This window comes from Danio rerio, chromosome 15 (genome assembly GCF_052040795.2).
Source record: "Danio rerio strain M-AB ecotype USA chromosome 15, GRCz13ab, whole genome shotgun sequence".
Classification (NCBI taxonomy): Eukaryota; Metazoa; Chordata; class Actinopteri; order Cypriniformes; family Danionidae; genus Danio; species Danio rerio.
The window spans coordinates 27,708,032-27,724,396 of NC_141035.1; the positions used below are offsets into that span (position 1 = coordinate 27,708,032).

At 34.7% G+C, this 16,365-nt stretch overlaps 2 long non-coding RNA genes across 3 annotated transcripts in view; both read left to right on the plus strand.

Annotated features, from left to right (window-relative positions):
* The first annotated feature begins 24 nt into the window (after positions 1-24).
* Positions 25-6,302, plus strand: LOC147840648 (uncharacterized). Its single transcript, XR_015509482.1, has 3 exons — positions 25-91; positions 1,538-1,621; positions 5,172-6,302. It is a non-coding gene; the product is annotated as an uncharacterized LOC147840648 (long non-coding RNA).
* Positions 6,303-8,912: 2,610 nt separating this feature from the next.
* Positions 8,913-16,365, plus strand: part of LOC147840649 (uncharacterized) — a 32,205-nt gene continuing 24,752 nt past the window's right edge. For both annotated transcript variants that reach the window (XR_015509485.1, XR_015509486.1), the window contains exons 1-3: positions 8,913-9,018; positions 14,480-14,848; positions 15,765-15,842. This is a non-coding gene — a long non-coding RNA (uncharacterized LOC147840649). The remainder of the gene's footprint in view (positions 9,019-14,479; positions 14,849-15,764; positions 15,843-16,365) is intronic.

The window sequence follows — 16,365 nt, forward strand, 5'->3', positions numbered from 1 at the left end:
TTATCAAAGAGCAGTGAAAATTGTGTTTGTGTTTGGCGAACAAACCTTGCAGCAAAAGCGCGTGTACGCATGCGCGTGAGAGTCGTTTGTTGTGATCAGTAGGGTTGGGCATCTAAGCTATAATGCCGATCCGATACGCATCTCGATACAAAGAATACGATCCGATATATTAGCGATACATTTGTGACATATTGCGATGCAACACGATACGATTCACACCCATATCACGATACGATGCGATATTTCAGCACTAACTAATTAGATCAAGTTTATGAGATGATGTGAAAGAGGATGCTGTGCCATTGAATGAGTTTGATTATTTATAAACCAAGCAAAACCAAGACTTTTTTTTACAAACTGGCTTTTCTCTCAAAGCCAGAGTGTCAGTTTACAGTAGAGGGCCATTTTAGAACATATAGCACATATTATTTAAGTATTTTCAAGATAAACAGAATGTATAAGTGCAATATATATTTAAAAAATATATATATATTTGCACTCTTTCAACATAAATAAAATTAGCATTGCACAACAAGAATTGTGATTTAACTTTTCAACTATAAAAACAAGTTTTACAAAGATATATTTTGCCACTGATTATTCAAAACTTAAGGTGAACTAGCAGTGTTATGCTGCTTTGAAACATCACTGTCACTGTAAACAACAGGCTAATAAAAATATAACAAACCAGCAATCTTCTTGCTGTGAGGTGGTCAAACTACCCACTGTGCCACTGTGACACCCAATTATTTTTATCATTATTATTATTAATATTATTATTATTATAATTAAATAAAAATTAACAGGAGGAGGTGTTTAAAAACTTCGTTCTCCGTGACACTAGGCTGAATATCTTTGCAGATGAACAATGCAATAGCATTTGTTATTGGCGTAGAGCGAGCAGAACTGTTGCGCATGGAAAAAAAAACTTGCACTGCTTTTCTCACCACTTTTGGAGCTGGTTGAAGCAGTGCGAAAGCCGGGGATGCAGAAACACTGGAAGATGCTTTCACAACAACACCGTGGCGCCGCTTCAAGTGAGATATCAGATGAGTCGTACTGCCCGCGTATTTTACAGATGCGCGGCACATTTTGCAAATTGCATCTGTCCTGTCATGTCGTCCATCCTTAAATCCATAATGTTGCCATACTTTAGATTTAAAACTCAGTGAGGAATAAAATGTTTGTTTTGCTTCTCGCGCTTTCTGAGGGCGCACCACTAGCTTCATCCGCACACCTGATACACTGAGTTGTAGTGTGTGCACATCCGCAAATCCGTTGCTAAGGCTTACTTTATGTAGGTCGATTAAATTATGCGCCAAAAACAGGTTGACAACACTTGTTAATAAATAAAAAATACATTCTATATTAAAAATATAAGCTGTATCTCGGAAAAATCGATGCATCTCGCAAAAACCGATGCATCTCGATTTGCTTCCAAAATTTCATTCATCCTCTGCTGCTGAACCGATGCACTCGCATCGTGAACGCGCACAACCGCGTATCGATACATATCGGTTAATCTTCCCATCCCTAGTGATCAGGTTTAAATTTCAGCGCTGCAATCGTAGAGCTCCTCCGAAACATCATATTCAGGCGATTTTCCTTCATCAAAGTTATGGTGAGTAGTGAATTCTGTATGTATTCAATCGTTTTTAAGTTTAGCCAAATCAAGTCTCAGTAATTCCTGACATAAAACGAAAAGCATGGGTATTACGTTAGCCTGCCGCTGCGTCATAATGTTGTACACCAGTGGTTCTCAAACCTTTTTCACCAAAAGTACCACCTTAGAAAAAATTGTCTCTCCAAGTAGGCCTAATTAAGCTGTGCACAGTTTAAAAACGAGGCAGATTAATTCCTATCATTAAGAATATGTATTATTGTCAGTCACTTTAAATATTTTAAATAGTCTGAACATTAACTGTGCTTGCAGATAAAAAAAAACTTGTTTTAATTGAAATATGCTTTTAAAAGTTCAATAAAAAATTGGATTGTTCTTAAAAAGTAAAAATAAAACTGCTGTACTTAAATCTAGAGTATTTATAGTAGCCTATTCATCAAAAGCTGGAAATGTTGCTTGGACCACATAAATATTGGCTATATGTCATATTCATACACAATCTGACAAATCTTGATTTCTGACAAATATATGTTAAATGTACTTATCATACAGGCACAGCCCAATGAAAATCAAGGAATTTTAAGCACTTTTACCAGCACCTATTTGTTTTTTATTTTCAAGAATAACATGCTATGTATTGAAGACCTGAAATGTATTCTCAGCAGCCCATAAAACATTGCATAGTAATTGATACAAATAAAAAGCATTAATAATAATAATAATAATATTTATTAATCATATATTGATAATATAATAATCCTGCACTAAATGCTTGTGAAATCTTTATTGTACTCAAGTAAAAATACTATTGCACTGCTAAAATAACATAAATTTTAGTAAATAATACTAATATTAGGTAAAAGTACAAAGTTCTCTTTAATTCAAAGTAATTTTTCCAATTAAAATTAAATTTTTTAACCCAGCGGTTTGGTTTGTCCATGTTTGACCCAACATTGTGTTCATTTTTCCCATTAAATTAAAATGAAAAATTTTAACCCAGCAGTTTGTTTTGTCTGTATTTGACCACATGTTGGGTTAGTTTTTCCAATTAAATTTAAATGATACGTTTTAACTAAGTGGTTTGGTTGGTCCATATTTGATCAAATGTTGGGCTAATTTTCCAGTTGAATTTAAATGGCACTTTTTAACCCAACATTTTAAAAAGTACTAGTTGGTTACTTTTGAAAAAAAAATCTGATTTTCATTATGAAATCACTTTCTTTAAGTGTAAACCTGATTGAATGGTTTAATTGCTTAAATCTTGAAGCTACATGTAAAGGAATTTGCACTAACAAAGGAAGTATGGTCGATTTTTCCTTTCATGACAATTAATCTTTTTCAATAGCACTGGTAAAACTACCACATAATCTTTAAGGCCATAGAGACACTTTTTTTTGGCCATTTTTTAACAATATTTTCAAGCTTTGAAAGGATTAATTAAAGTATATGATGAAAAGATTTAAATTTGGCCTTTTATTTACATATTTTACACTATTTTTCTTTACAATATGGCAATTTTGTTTTTTAAAAAGCTGTACATCACATGGAGATTTTATTTTACACTTGATCTTAAACTAAAATACAAACTTTACAAAAAATACAAGTACACTGTCAGTAAAAAAAAAAAAAATTAAACAAATGACTTCATTTTACTTGAGGTATTTGAAATATGACAACAATACACTTATCAAAGCAGTGCTTTAAGAGCCTTATTGTTAATTTGGACAAAATTACCAAGTAACAACGGATTGCTTTGACCTGTAATGCTTTAAGTCAGCTAATACAGCTAAATGTGTAAATCACACAAATACCTCATCCAGAAACATTTCCAGCATAATTCTTTTGTCGTATAGAAATAAAAAAGTTCCACCTTTGCTAAAAGTAAGTTTTACGTCACAATATAGTCAAATTAGAAGACCATTAGCATTGTCACCGATCATGCATCAATCTATTTCTAAATACTTGATAACTTTGAATACTTTTGACTAAATTTAGTAAAGGAGCAAAGATAAATAATGTCTACTTTAATAGTGAACAGATCGCGATTGTGTTCAATCTGAGCACACACGCGATCATGAGAGCACTTGCAGTTTATTTTAAAAAAGCCTATTTAAGAGCTCGCATATCTGTTTTAGTGATTTGCGTACATTAATGCGCTCTCGTGTTAAAATAAAGCACTCGCCACATTTGCAGAAATTAGTTATTGCGCAATTCCTCCATTCCCGCGCCGCCATTCATACTGTGTTTAGAGGAGTGACAGGTCAGAGGCGAGTCGACTCGCTGTGGGAGAGCGAAACATGTATGTGTAGATCATCAAATAGGCAGGAAAAATGTCCGCGGTATAATTACTCTGCTAGACATCTTTATAGTGAAAACATCCGAGAAGCATTATTCCAACAAAACATTTGTTATTAAGTTGTTTTTTTCTGTCTCTGCAGCTCAGAATGCCTTTGTCCCGCCCTTACGTTTCACTCAAAACTTGACAAGGTCGACTGTGATTGGCCACTTTTCATGTCAGTCAAATCACGCATCAGACTCAATTCTTAAGCTTCGGAGACTGATTTTTAACAGTTTATGACACATTGCACTAAAATAAACACTATAAGCACAGCGCTGTGATCGTACGCTTCACAAAACAGTCAATGCTGATCACATCGATGTTATAATACACATCAAAGGATTAAAAGTGTTAATTGTTTATTTCATTATTTGGCGATTCCTCCGCGTACCACAGTTTGAGAACCACTGTTGTATACAACACGTTAACGTTAATTACAGACATTGCTCTGGCTAGTTATATGTTACCGGTTGTCAGTTCTACTGTAGCCATATTTATTTTCTATAAAACAAAATATTATATAAAACACAAGCCTGCCTTATTGATTTCAACTTGAAAATATTAAACATTGATTTGGAGTTGTTCTTAAAGGGACAGTTCACCCCCAAATCAAATTGTACTATTTACTCAGGCACATGTGGTTTCAAACTTTTGTAAGTTTCTTTCTTCTGTTGAACACTAAATGCCATATTTAGAAAAAAGCTGAAACCTGTAACCACTTATTTCAATAGTAGGAAAAACAAATACTATGGAAGTCAATGGTTACAGGTTTCCAGCTTTCTTTAAAATATTTTCTTTACAGAAGATAGAAAGAAAAACTGGTTTGGAATAAAGGAAGGGAGAGTAAATTACAGCAGAATTTTCAGTTTTGTGTGAAAGAAAACCTGTTTTTTGTCTTCTGCTGTTAATTACTCACTGTAAATGATATTTAGAACCATTGCTGGAAACAAACAGGTGCCTGGCCAAAGTGACATTTTACATATAAATGTGCAATTTACCACATAGCATTTTCACAGTATGGAAAGTATTAATTACTATAGTGTTACTATGCTAATAAATATGTGAACATCCACATTCTGTCATTGTAAAATTACATTTGTGATCCAACAGGAATAGTGTTTTTGAAAATGACACAGTATTATGGTGACATTTGAATATGTATTTGATATAGGCTTAATATTGACATTGCCGTTTTATATTTCTAACATACAGGGCCATTGGAAAACCACACAGCTACACTGAAGATGGGAATCCTTGAAACAGTTAGCATCAGGAGCATGATGAAGTTTAAGAGCCCTGTCAACTGTGCTGAATGTCTGCTGTCCTGGAAGAGGAGATGGTGCTCGACAATAGGACGCTTTATCAGTGCATCGTTTGTGCTTTTGGATTATAGTTTCTACTCAACCTGGAATACAATGACTAAATAGGTTTACATGGTAAATATTTGAAAACAGATGCAGCTTTATGTGCTTGAAGTTCCTCTTGAAGATTTTTTTTTACTTTTCTTGAAACTTTTGTGAGTTTTTTTTCTCTGTTCTGGAATCATCTGTGTCAACTGGGTAAAGTAACCCATTGTTTAGATTTGATGGTGCTTTTGACAATTTTAATATTCATTTATTAATTTTCCTTCAGCTTAGTCCCCTGTTTATCAGGGGGAGCCACAGCGGAATGAACCGTTCATTGTTTATATGCAAATATATTAAATGTTTAATGTTAATGAATGGGTTTAACCATTAAAAATGTGATTTTCATAAGTTCAGATTATCTTTTGTAGAATGAAAGTATTGAGGTGACAACACTAAACAATGGTTAAAGTAACCTCACAAAAATACTCACATTTTATGCTGTTTTTTTTTTTTTTTTTTACATTTTTGCAGATATTTGGGATATATATTAAGTACACTTCAGCTCTATGTATTGACCTTATTCCTCACGTACGAGCAGGCGCAGCCATTTGAATCTTTTCTGGAGATTTCCGCTCTCATTCACTTCCTTTGATTTTTAGACGTTAAAAACTGTTTGTTTTGATGCTTGATGTTGCAAACTGATATTTTCTTAATATATTATTCTGCTTTGTCTATAGAGTCATAAACACACTAGTTTGTAGAGCAAGTAGTTTGTCTGTTTTCCGCTGTTTAATATTCCTAGTCATTTCTCCCATAGGGCACTGAATCAGATGTTCGAAAACAAATCGGAAAAACTTCCGCCTTAAAGAATGAGGTCAATATTAGGAGAAATTAAATGCTAGAATTTATACGGTATACTTTGTTGAAATGTGTAATGTATTTGTTATTCTAAAGTACTTTTACAATAGTGTCTCTTTAATAAAAATAAATAAATAAATGTGGCAGTGTTTAGTGTATTATGATGTTGTTTATTCTATTATTCATTTTCTTTTGGGACAACGAGGAATAAACAATTCAGTAAAGTTGCTTTAGCATTGTTTACCAATATACAATTAACCAATATACATTTTTAAATTAGGCGAAACCAAAAAAGCTTGTTGCACACAATCTAAAACATTCAATTGGGCCAATAACATGATTGGGCAGACTTGATAGTTTTTTTATTGGTTCAACATATTATTTCTCATTTCGCCAATGTTGACAGGCTGTTGCCACAGTTGAATTTAGATGTGACCAGTCACTAGAAAATGTAGTTTGGGGAGTAAATTATATTTAAATTTATTTCAATAAATATTATATTGATTCATTTTTTACAGCGTATAAAATTTTTTTATTTATATTTATAACTTAATTGTAAATATTATTCTATCAAAAAATTGAATAAATTATTTAAACATTTGTTTTATTTATTGTATGTTTTTTTATCATTATGATAATTATTATTATTATGGCTTATTTTATTATAGTTTTAATAGTGCAATTAGTGGTGGATTGTTTTGATAATCAGGTTAAAAGGGTAAAAATATTTCCAGAATTGTTACTTTTATTTATTAATTATAACTTGATAAAAAATCAACATAATAGAGGAAAAGAAAAGAATTGCAGCCTCTTTTATGTGTAATAAATAACAAATTTATTAATTGATTCATTTATTTAGAATGGTTGCTTCCACGAATCCTGCGACTTCCAAATCTTCAGGTGATTCTGATGTAAATCTGCTGTCCAGAATCAGCTGGTTTGTCTTAGTCGGGCATCTCTGCTGAGACCAGTCCACTATGGGTGACCCTACCGGTATCTGTGAAGTACCAGTGGCGAAGCTCTCAGCATCACTGATGCACACAAGCCCTCACAGCACGTCAAGCTGCAAACCACGTGAGGGACCCTAACCTAACCTACCCTAACCTAACAGACACCGCAAACCACTAAACGCATCGAAACTCTCAGAAGAGTCCAGCGAGCGACCAGCAACACGAGAACAACCGCTCAGAAAACCTCGACAACCGTGCAGAAAACCACCTGAAACATCCTGAAGACCACCGAGCAAACCAAGAACTTCAAGTCAACAACACCAAGAATCAATAAAAACAACCAGTTGATGAAACAAAACATGCAAAAGGAAACTTACTGTGAACTTGCTCTACAACTATGTACACTATATACATACGCAGGCCTGCAGTGTGGTTTGGGACACTGTGAAGACTCAGCGTCTGGCCCTCTTTCTGCTGGGCTTCTCAGGCTGTGGCTCTCCACTGATGTCCACATGGACTCGAGGAGCCATGCTGTTTGGTCTGGATCCACATCTGCGTTCTGTAATGAGGATTCTTCCATCAGCCTGCACCATCTCCTCCATCACAGGACACCTGAGTGCCTCCCACAGCCGCTGCTTGATCTCCAGGCCCAGCTGAAGGCTGTAGGGACGACTCTTGATCATGGGCTCGACCACAGAGCGGTAGATGTCCTGGTAGGCCTGAACGCTGTAGCCATGGATAGAGAGTGGCTCCTCCTGCTGTCCCACGTCCACTGAAGGCACTGAGGATGCTGGACGGATTTGGGGAAGGACAGCTGCGTTCTTCAGGTGATGTTCCTTCAGACCTGGGGAAGAGATACAGCTGTAAGTATGATCCAACCTGATCACAGCTGCAGGATCCTGAACAGACGGGACACCCTCCAGCAGGAAGTCCTTTAGGTGTGCTGGAAGACTCCTGATTCGTCTGAGGCGCCGCTGCTCCATGAATATCAACTTTCCAAATCAGACAATCTGATGAAACTTGTCAAAGTGAAGAGTTGAAAGAGCTCAAGTGATCAGATTCAGAAAGATGTGTTGATTTCAGTGTAAACTCAGGTTGCCGTGGTGACAGAATATTGGAGTCATTTAAATGTAAACAACACTTGATCAGCAGAAAGTCAATCAGAGCAGTAGAGGAGTTCTTCTCTATTGCTTCTCTATTACACATTGTGTCATTTTTACATTATAAATAAGTAAATATAGTGTGAACTAAACAAAATGTGTAATACAGAAACATTAACACTTTCAGTTAAATTTGATTAAAATCAGTTGGGGTAAGCAGATATCCTGATAATTATTATTATTATTTTTTCATAACCAGATCTAGATCCCAAAACAATAATAAAAACGAAAACATACATCAAATTTTGTCTTTTATTTATTTATTTATTTTCATAATCAATTTTTATCAAATTTTGTTGCAATCAAACTTTATTTAACCAAATTTCAAATACGTTTTTTTATCTGATCATATTTTTGCATTAATTATTTCATTATTAGATTCAATAAAACAAAATTACACTGTAAATAAAATAATTGTGGACACTGACAATTAAATATTGACTCAACAAATGACTTCACAATAATAAGCCCCAAACGAAAAAAAACCCCCACATTATTAATTTTAGCTGATGGTCTGAAGTAAAAACAAAAAATATTCATTCACCAAACATAAAATTGTGCTTTGGCAATTTATCAAAGAGCAGTGAAAATAGTGTTTGTGTTTGGCGAACAAACCTTGCAGCAAAAGCGCGTGTACGCATGCGCGTGAGAGTCGTTTGTTGGATCAGGTTAAAATTTCAGCGCAGCAATGGCAGAGCTCCTCCGAAACATCATATTCAGGCGATTTTCCTTCATCAAAGTTATGGTGAGTAGTAAATTCTGTATGTATTGAATCGTTTTTAAGTTTAGCCAAATGCAAGTCTCAGTAATTCCTGACATAAAACGAAAAGCATGGGTATTACGTTAGCCTGCCGCTCCATCATAATGTTGTACACAACCAGGGGCGCAACTGCACATTTACTGATGAGTATGCGGCTTCAACTTTTGCGCGCCCCCCTTCAATCCAACTATATTTTATAACAGGCAAGTGATAAAATGTGGAAAATATTTCCATCAATAAATTAAAGATATTTTTTAATAAAGATATCAATATGCTTCAAAAAATACAGTTTCGCAGTTCTGAACACAACTGAAATATAATGAAGTAGTAAAAGGTATAATTACATTAAGCATGTTAAGTCGCAAAGAAATGCATCTCATACCACCCCAAATTTCTTCTCAATTTAATTTTCCCTCACTAAATGATTATGTCACCTTGACTAGCCTTGCTTTTGGACTTTTTGTACTACATTTGTCAAAACAAAATGATAGACATAAGAGTCCTAAAGGGCAAAAGAACATTGCAATTACTTCTCACATGCATACTGTGAGAAGTTGCAAGAACAATTGACTGAAACTGCTAAAAGTTAAATAAAAAAGACTGTCAAATGTTTAGTGTAAAAAACAAACAAACAAACAAACAAATGTTCTATTTAATTGAAATGTTATAACTTTGTTTGTAGCTAAAATTTAAATAGTTTTGAGCTAAGAAGTTACCAAAAGGCCTGATGAATCAATATGATACATAATAAATTCATAAAAACATGTATATGGTATGAAAAATGGGGGTGGGGGTTAAGTTATTTTTTTAATTTAATAAAATACAATATTATACGCTTATAAAATGCTAAATAAACATTTTTAACAAATATATAAGGGGGTATGCAGTATATGCGGCGCATACGGGCGCCTGGGGGGCGCTATTGTGCCAAAACTATTTTTGAAATTATCCATATTAAAAGTTTCAAATAATATATATATATATGAAAATGTTGTTTTTTTTCTTCCCCACACCTGTTATATTTTTGCTTAATTATCATTTCCGGCTGTGTTTTTGCAACTCTTGTATTGTTCCTGGATATGGCATATATCTGAATTTGTATTATTACTTCATGTAATGTTTCAAAACTTATGATAATAATGATAAAAAAAGTCTCTTCTGACTAACCCAAACTCAACTTCTCCCATTTCTTTTGATTTGTAACTATAATATTGCTAGAATCCCTTATAAATAATGCAATTTTCACTTGCATGGTCACTGATTTACAAACACTCATCAGTATTTTATTTGGAACAATCAGGTCATTTTGTATAAAAGCAAATCTCTATTTTAAATGGTTGGTTTGAGAAAAGTATTTTGACTGTATCTGAGTTATTCAGGAGGTCTTCTCTTTAATTATAAAGAGTTTGTATACAAGTTTGGTTTCCTGGTGAATTTTCCATTGTAATGAATGCAATTCCTAAAGGTATTATAATGGTTTTTAGAGGCTATGCTGGAGATCCTGTGTTTCGTCATAGAGGTAAAGTTTGTTTTGTTTTGAGATATTCAGAAATTCTCCTCAATAATATAATTTCAGAAAATTGTTCTTTGCTAATTCTAAATAGGAAAAGCATATTGGCCGCAAATGACTATAGAAGTACAGCATTGTTCACCGTGAATTAAATTGTGTTATTGCTGTTTAGTAATCGTACTTGCATGCTAATTCTGATCGAATATTCAAAGTAACATGGTAAACAATATAGAGACTTCCAAATTAATGAATGAATGTTAACCTCTATTGTTTCGTCTGTGCCATTAGACCCCTTGGAAATGTCAGTGGGAAAAAACATGTTTTTTATCACAACCTTCCTCAAGTTAATACAAAATCAGGTCTCTCTTTCAAAAAGAAATTGTAACAACCCGATATGTGACGTTATTTTGGATGGATATGGCCAGATTCAATGGAAAAAAGTTTGGTCTTTGTCTGTAAAATATATATAACTAACAAAATTAGAGAAATTTCATTTAAACTGTTACACAGATTTTACCCAGCCAAGACATTTTTGAAAAGGTTCACAGCCCTACGTAAAGAGGTAATGCTGCTAACTGATGAGCAACAATTAAATCAACGCATTTACCTTTTCCCAACTGGGAAAACCACCAACAATCAAGAATGTGCGAACATTAAACCAACTTTACCTCAGTCAATAATGTGCACCTTTTCAGCTGCTTTGAAACTATAATTATTATGAAAAGCACCACACACATGACCATAAACTGAATTGACAAATTTAATATATAACTAGATACCCTTGAAAAACCTCTTTCAATTAACTTTGATATAAACTGACACTAAAAATAGAAACACTAAACAGTTATTTATTAAAATAAGCAGTGGTCAAGCAGCCAGCTTTACTGTAGCAATACCATTCCTAGGTATGTGTACGATTTTTTTATTATGTTTTTTTTAAGAACAACAATATTTCCAGCAGAAAAGATAATGTTTTAAATTGTAAAAAAATCTGTATTTTTTTAAACAAATGATGACAGCAGAAGTCAATAATTTATTTAGCCTTACATGGTTACTGTTTCAAAATATTTGAGCAAAATACTGTGATATTTTCATCCAAAGTTATCATACCATCAGAATCTTATACCTGCCCATGCCTACTTAAACACAACATTGAGCACTGTCTATTTGACTGTCAACAATGATATACTTTGACATTCATTGGACGCTAATATGATTCCTATATTTATAATGTGCAAAGAATACTTTCCTGAAATTATATGATCAAAGAGAGTCTAAATGTGAGAAAATAAAACCAACTTTACCTCATTCTTTACATATATTGAACCTCTCGAGAAGGAATACATTTTTTTTTTATTAAATATATCTTTTAAAAAGGACTGTAGTGAAGTCCCACTACATTCAAGATTTTAGCTGGCTGAGGCGGCCAAATATGGATCTAATATAATAATAATTTCTAAAAATATTAGACAAAAGTATTACACATGATTACAAACTTGTTTTGCTTTTAGCCATTTCTTTAACTTGCATTTAAAAGTAGAATCATTTGTAACACCCCTTAAATCAATCGGACGTGTGTTCCAAAAATGACTGGCTCTAACTGAGAAGACTGATCGTGCAAAATTTGTACGTCTAAACTGCACATACATTAGGGCTCGCGTTTATGGATTTACTACACTCACTTGGGATAAAGCAAAACTTTGTTGGTCCAACCCATCGCTTAAAGCATACATTACATCTAATTCTGTCTTATGGAATTGAGGTCATTGATGTAGACATTATACCACAAAGTGATGATATTACAGACCACTACCTCTTACTATATAAGCTGTGTTTACCTGAAATTAGCAGATCCGCTCTGATATATCGCCCTAGTAGAACTGTCGTTCCATCCACCAAAGAGGAATTTTTAAATTACTTACCTGATTTTTCTCTATTTCGAAATGCACTCGCAAACGCAAATGACCTTGATATAGTAACCAGCAGTATGAATGCCATCTTTACTAGCACCCTAAATACTGTGGCACCCATCAAATTAAAAAGGCTAGAGAGAATAAAACTACACCATGGTATAATAGTCATACTGGCGCTCTCAAAACAGCAACCCGTGCCCTGGAACGTAAATGAAAAAAAACTCATTTAGATGTCTTTAGAATTGCGTACAAAGACAGTATGTCCAGCTATAGGAGGGCTCTAAAATCTGCCAGGGCTGAAAGAATAATAACTGATAGAAAATAATCATGATCCTAGATTCTTATTCAACATCATCGCTAAATTAGCAAATAATCAGTCATCTTTGGAACAAAATGTTTCACCGCAAATTATTAGTGATGACTTCATGAATTTTTTCAGGGATAAAATAGAAGGCTTTAGACAGAAAATAGGAGATGTTTAACTTTCTGTACCACCTCATACCCCAAATCCTGTATGTATTTCATTGAATCATAATAATAACCTACACTGCTTCAAAAGCATAGAACAGGAAGAGCTAGATAAAATTATAAATAGCTCTAAACCAGCTACGTGGACCCAACAAAATTACTGAAAGAGCTGCTACCTGCTATAGGAGAACCTCTTCTTAACATTATCAACTCTTCTTTATCTTTAGGCCATGTTCCAAACTCTTACAAGCTAGCTGTTATTAAGCCTATTATTAAGAAACCGCAACTAGACCCCAGCAACTTAGCTAATTATAGGCCTATTTCAAATCTTCCAATTATGTCTAAAATACTTGAAAAAGTTGTTTCTACTCAATTATGCTCCTTTCTGCTGACGAACAATATTTTTGAGGTGTTTCAGTCAGGTTTCAGAGCTCATCACAGTACAGAAACCGCATTAGTAAAAATAACCAATGATTTACTCTTAGCTGCTGAACAAGGTGCATCTCGCTGTTAGTTCTACTCAAACTTAGTGCGACATTTGACACCATTGACCACAATATCCTCATAAATCAGTCTACAGGTGTCCAGGGACAGGCTCTACAATGGTTTAAGTCATACTTAACTGACCATTACTAGTTTGTGAATATTAATGGACAACCTTCACAAGTCAGCCCAGTAAAGTATGGGGTGCCTCAAGGATCAGTTTTAGGCCCTTTGCTGTTTACAATTTGCATGCTACCTCTGGGAGACATTATTAGAAGACATGGGATCAGCTTTTACTGCTATGCAGATGATACTCAGTTATATATTTCAACTAAACCTGATGAGATGTCTGAACTGTCTAAGCTAACTGAGTGTATTAGAGATGTTAAAGACTGGATGACTAACAATTTTCTTCTCGTAAACTTAGACAAAACAGAATTATTACTTATTGGGCCAAAATCCTGCGCTACTATAAAAGATCTGGGTGTCACATTAGACAGCAATTTAACTTTTGAAAATCATATATCCCACGTCACAAAAACTAATTTCTTTCATCTGAGAAATTTTGCTAAGTTACGAAGTATGCTATCCATCTCATCCAGCTGCCAGAGTTCTTACCAGGTGTAGAAAATATCATCACATCACCCCAATTTTATCCTCCTTACACTGGCTTCCTGTTGAGTTTCGTATTGAATTAAAAATATTACTTCTCACCTATAAAGCTCTAAATAATCTAGCTCCTGTTTATCTAACCAACCTCGCTACAATCCAGCCCGCTCTTTAAGATCTCAAAACTCAGGGCTTCTGGTAGTACCTAGAATGGCAAAGTCGAGTAAAGGAGGTCGAGCCTTCTCATTTATGGCTCCTAAACTCTAGAATAGCCTTCCTGATAACGTCCGAGGCTCAGACACACTCTCGCAGTTCAAAACTAGATTAAAGACCTGTCTGTTTAGTAAAGCATACACTCAGCGCATCACTTAGCGGGTTCCCACACAGGTTTCTGCATCCTGTTTATATACACTATGAACAGCAGCTACGCTAGTTATTCTCTTTATTCTCCATTTTTACCTAGGTATACACATCCCGAGGCCCTCAGACAATGCAGCTCCACTGATTTGATCCAAGACCAGCGACGAGATGATCCCAAGGCTTCCATATCCTAGATCAGGCTGTATCCTGAGCAGCTGCTGTGGTGGTCATGGAGGAGTGGAGAGGATGAGACTGATTCCTGTGACGCTCCAGGGACAGATGAGTCTTCGCCAAGGCCAGCTTCCAGCCTCCGCTGCTGAGACTGCAGCCCTGCACAAGACGTTTGGCCAGCAGAGAAATTAAAATGGTCTTGCCCAACTGAGTCGGGTTTCTCTCAAGGTTTTTTTTCTTCACTCTCCTATCGGTGAAGTTTTTTTCCCTCTCTGCTGTCACCTCTAGCTTGCATGGTTTGGTATCGGTAGAGCTGCGCATCGATGAATTTGCTCTTTAGTGTTTTGACTCTCAGTAGTTAACATTAAACCACACTGAACTGAGCTAAACTGAACTGAACTTAAACACTAAAAACTGAACTACACTGTTCCAATTTACTATGACCTTTTTTGTGAAGCTGCTTTGACACAATCTACATTGTAAAAGCGCTATACAAATAAAGGTGAATTGAACTCTACATATATTGGACCTCTCAAGAAGAAATATTTTTAAATATTTAAATATCTTATAAAAAAAAGACTTATTTGAAGAAAATAAAGACTTTCCGTTTCTTTAGACCATGAGCAAGCATGCAGTATGTCAATTAACGTAAGCAGATGAGCTAATCAATAAACCAGTGGCATTTAAACCTACTTACCCCTTCGATGCTGACGTCGAAGAACGTCAGGCTGCCTCTGGCTTTTATCGCTTCAGACAGCAGAAATGTTCGCTTTGAATGTGTACAATTTCCACAGCATGAGTTTCATACAACGGTTCAAACCTGCTCGACCATGATGTCACAACAGCAAGCAGGAAGACTTTCTACGGACACAACCGTGGGACAATTACGACTCAGAAGCTATCATTTTGAAATTCAAAAAATTGATATGTGGACCTCATATTCGTTCAAATAATTTAGGTAAAGTACATTAATAACACGTGACAGTGTCTGTTCATCCATTGCCCAAACATGAAACGTGTACAGTAGGTTCGTAGTCATTCACTCATTCATTGTCCTTCTCTCGGCTTAGTCCCTTTATTCATCAGGGTCGCTACAGCGGAATGAACCGCCAACTTATCCAGCATATGTTTTGCAAAGCGGATGCCCTTAAAGCTGCAACTAAGTACTGGGAAACACCCATACACACTAACATTTACACACACTATTGACAATTTAGTTTATTCAGTTCACCTATAGCGCATGTCTTTGGACTGTGGAGGAAATTTTAACTGCACAAAAATATACATGCCAGAGGGTAAGTATAAATCAAATACAAATACAGAATATTTATATGTAATTTTTTTTTTAAATACATTGTAGAATTCATAAAGTTTTAAAGTGTATAGGGCTTTCTTATTTAGAGAGTCTCTGACACTGCTAATATATAAGCATAATTCAGCCATCAACACCTTAAAATTTGGTTATTAGTAAATTTACATTTATGAATGTGAAATTTTGTTAGCAAAATAAGTAAATTAATTAAAAACTATTTTCCTTGAATAGGGTGACGCCTCAAATTAGTAGTAATTTCACATTACACTGAACAAAACCGCTTCAGTCCAGTTGTCACAGTTGAAGTTCAGTTTATTTTGCTAGAACTATGTAAAGCTGTTTAACACAATCTACATTGTAAAAAGCGCTCTAAAAGTCTAAATGAATTAAATAAGTTGTGAAGTATACAGGCATCACTGCCATTTTGTAAAACCTGAAACAATATAACGCCATTGTTTGGCAACTTCAACTGCTAGGTGAAGACAGGACAGTTCAACAATTTAACT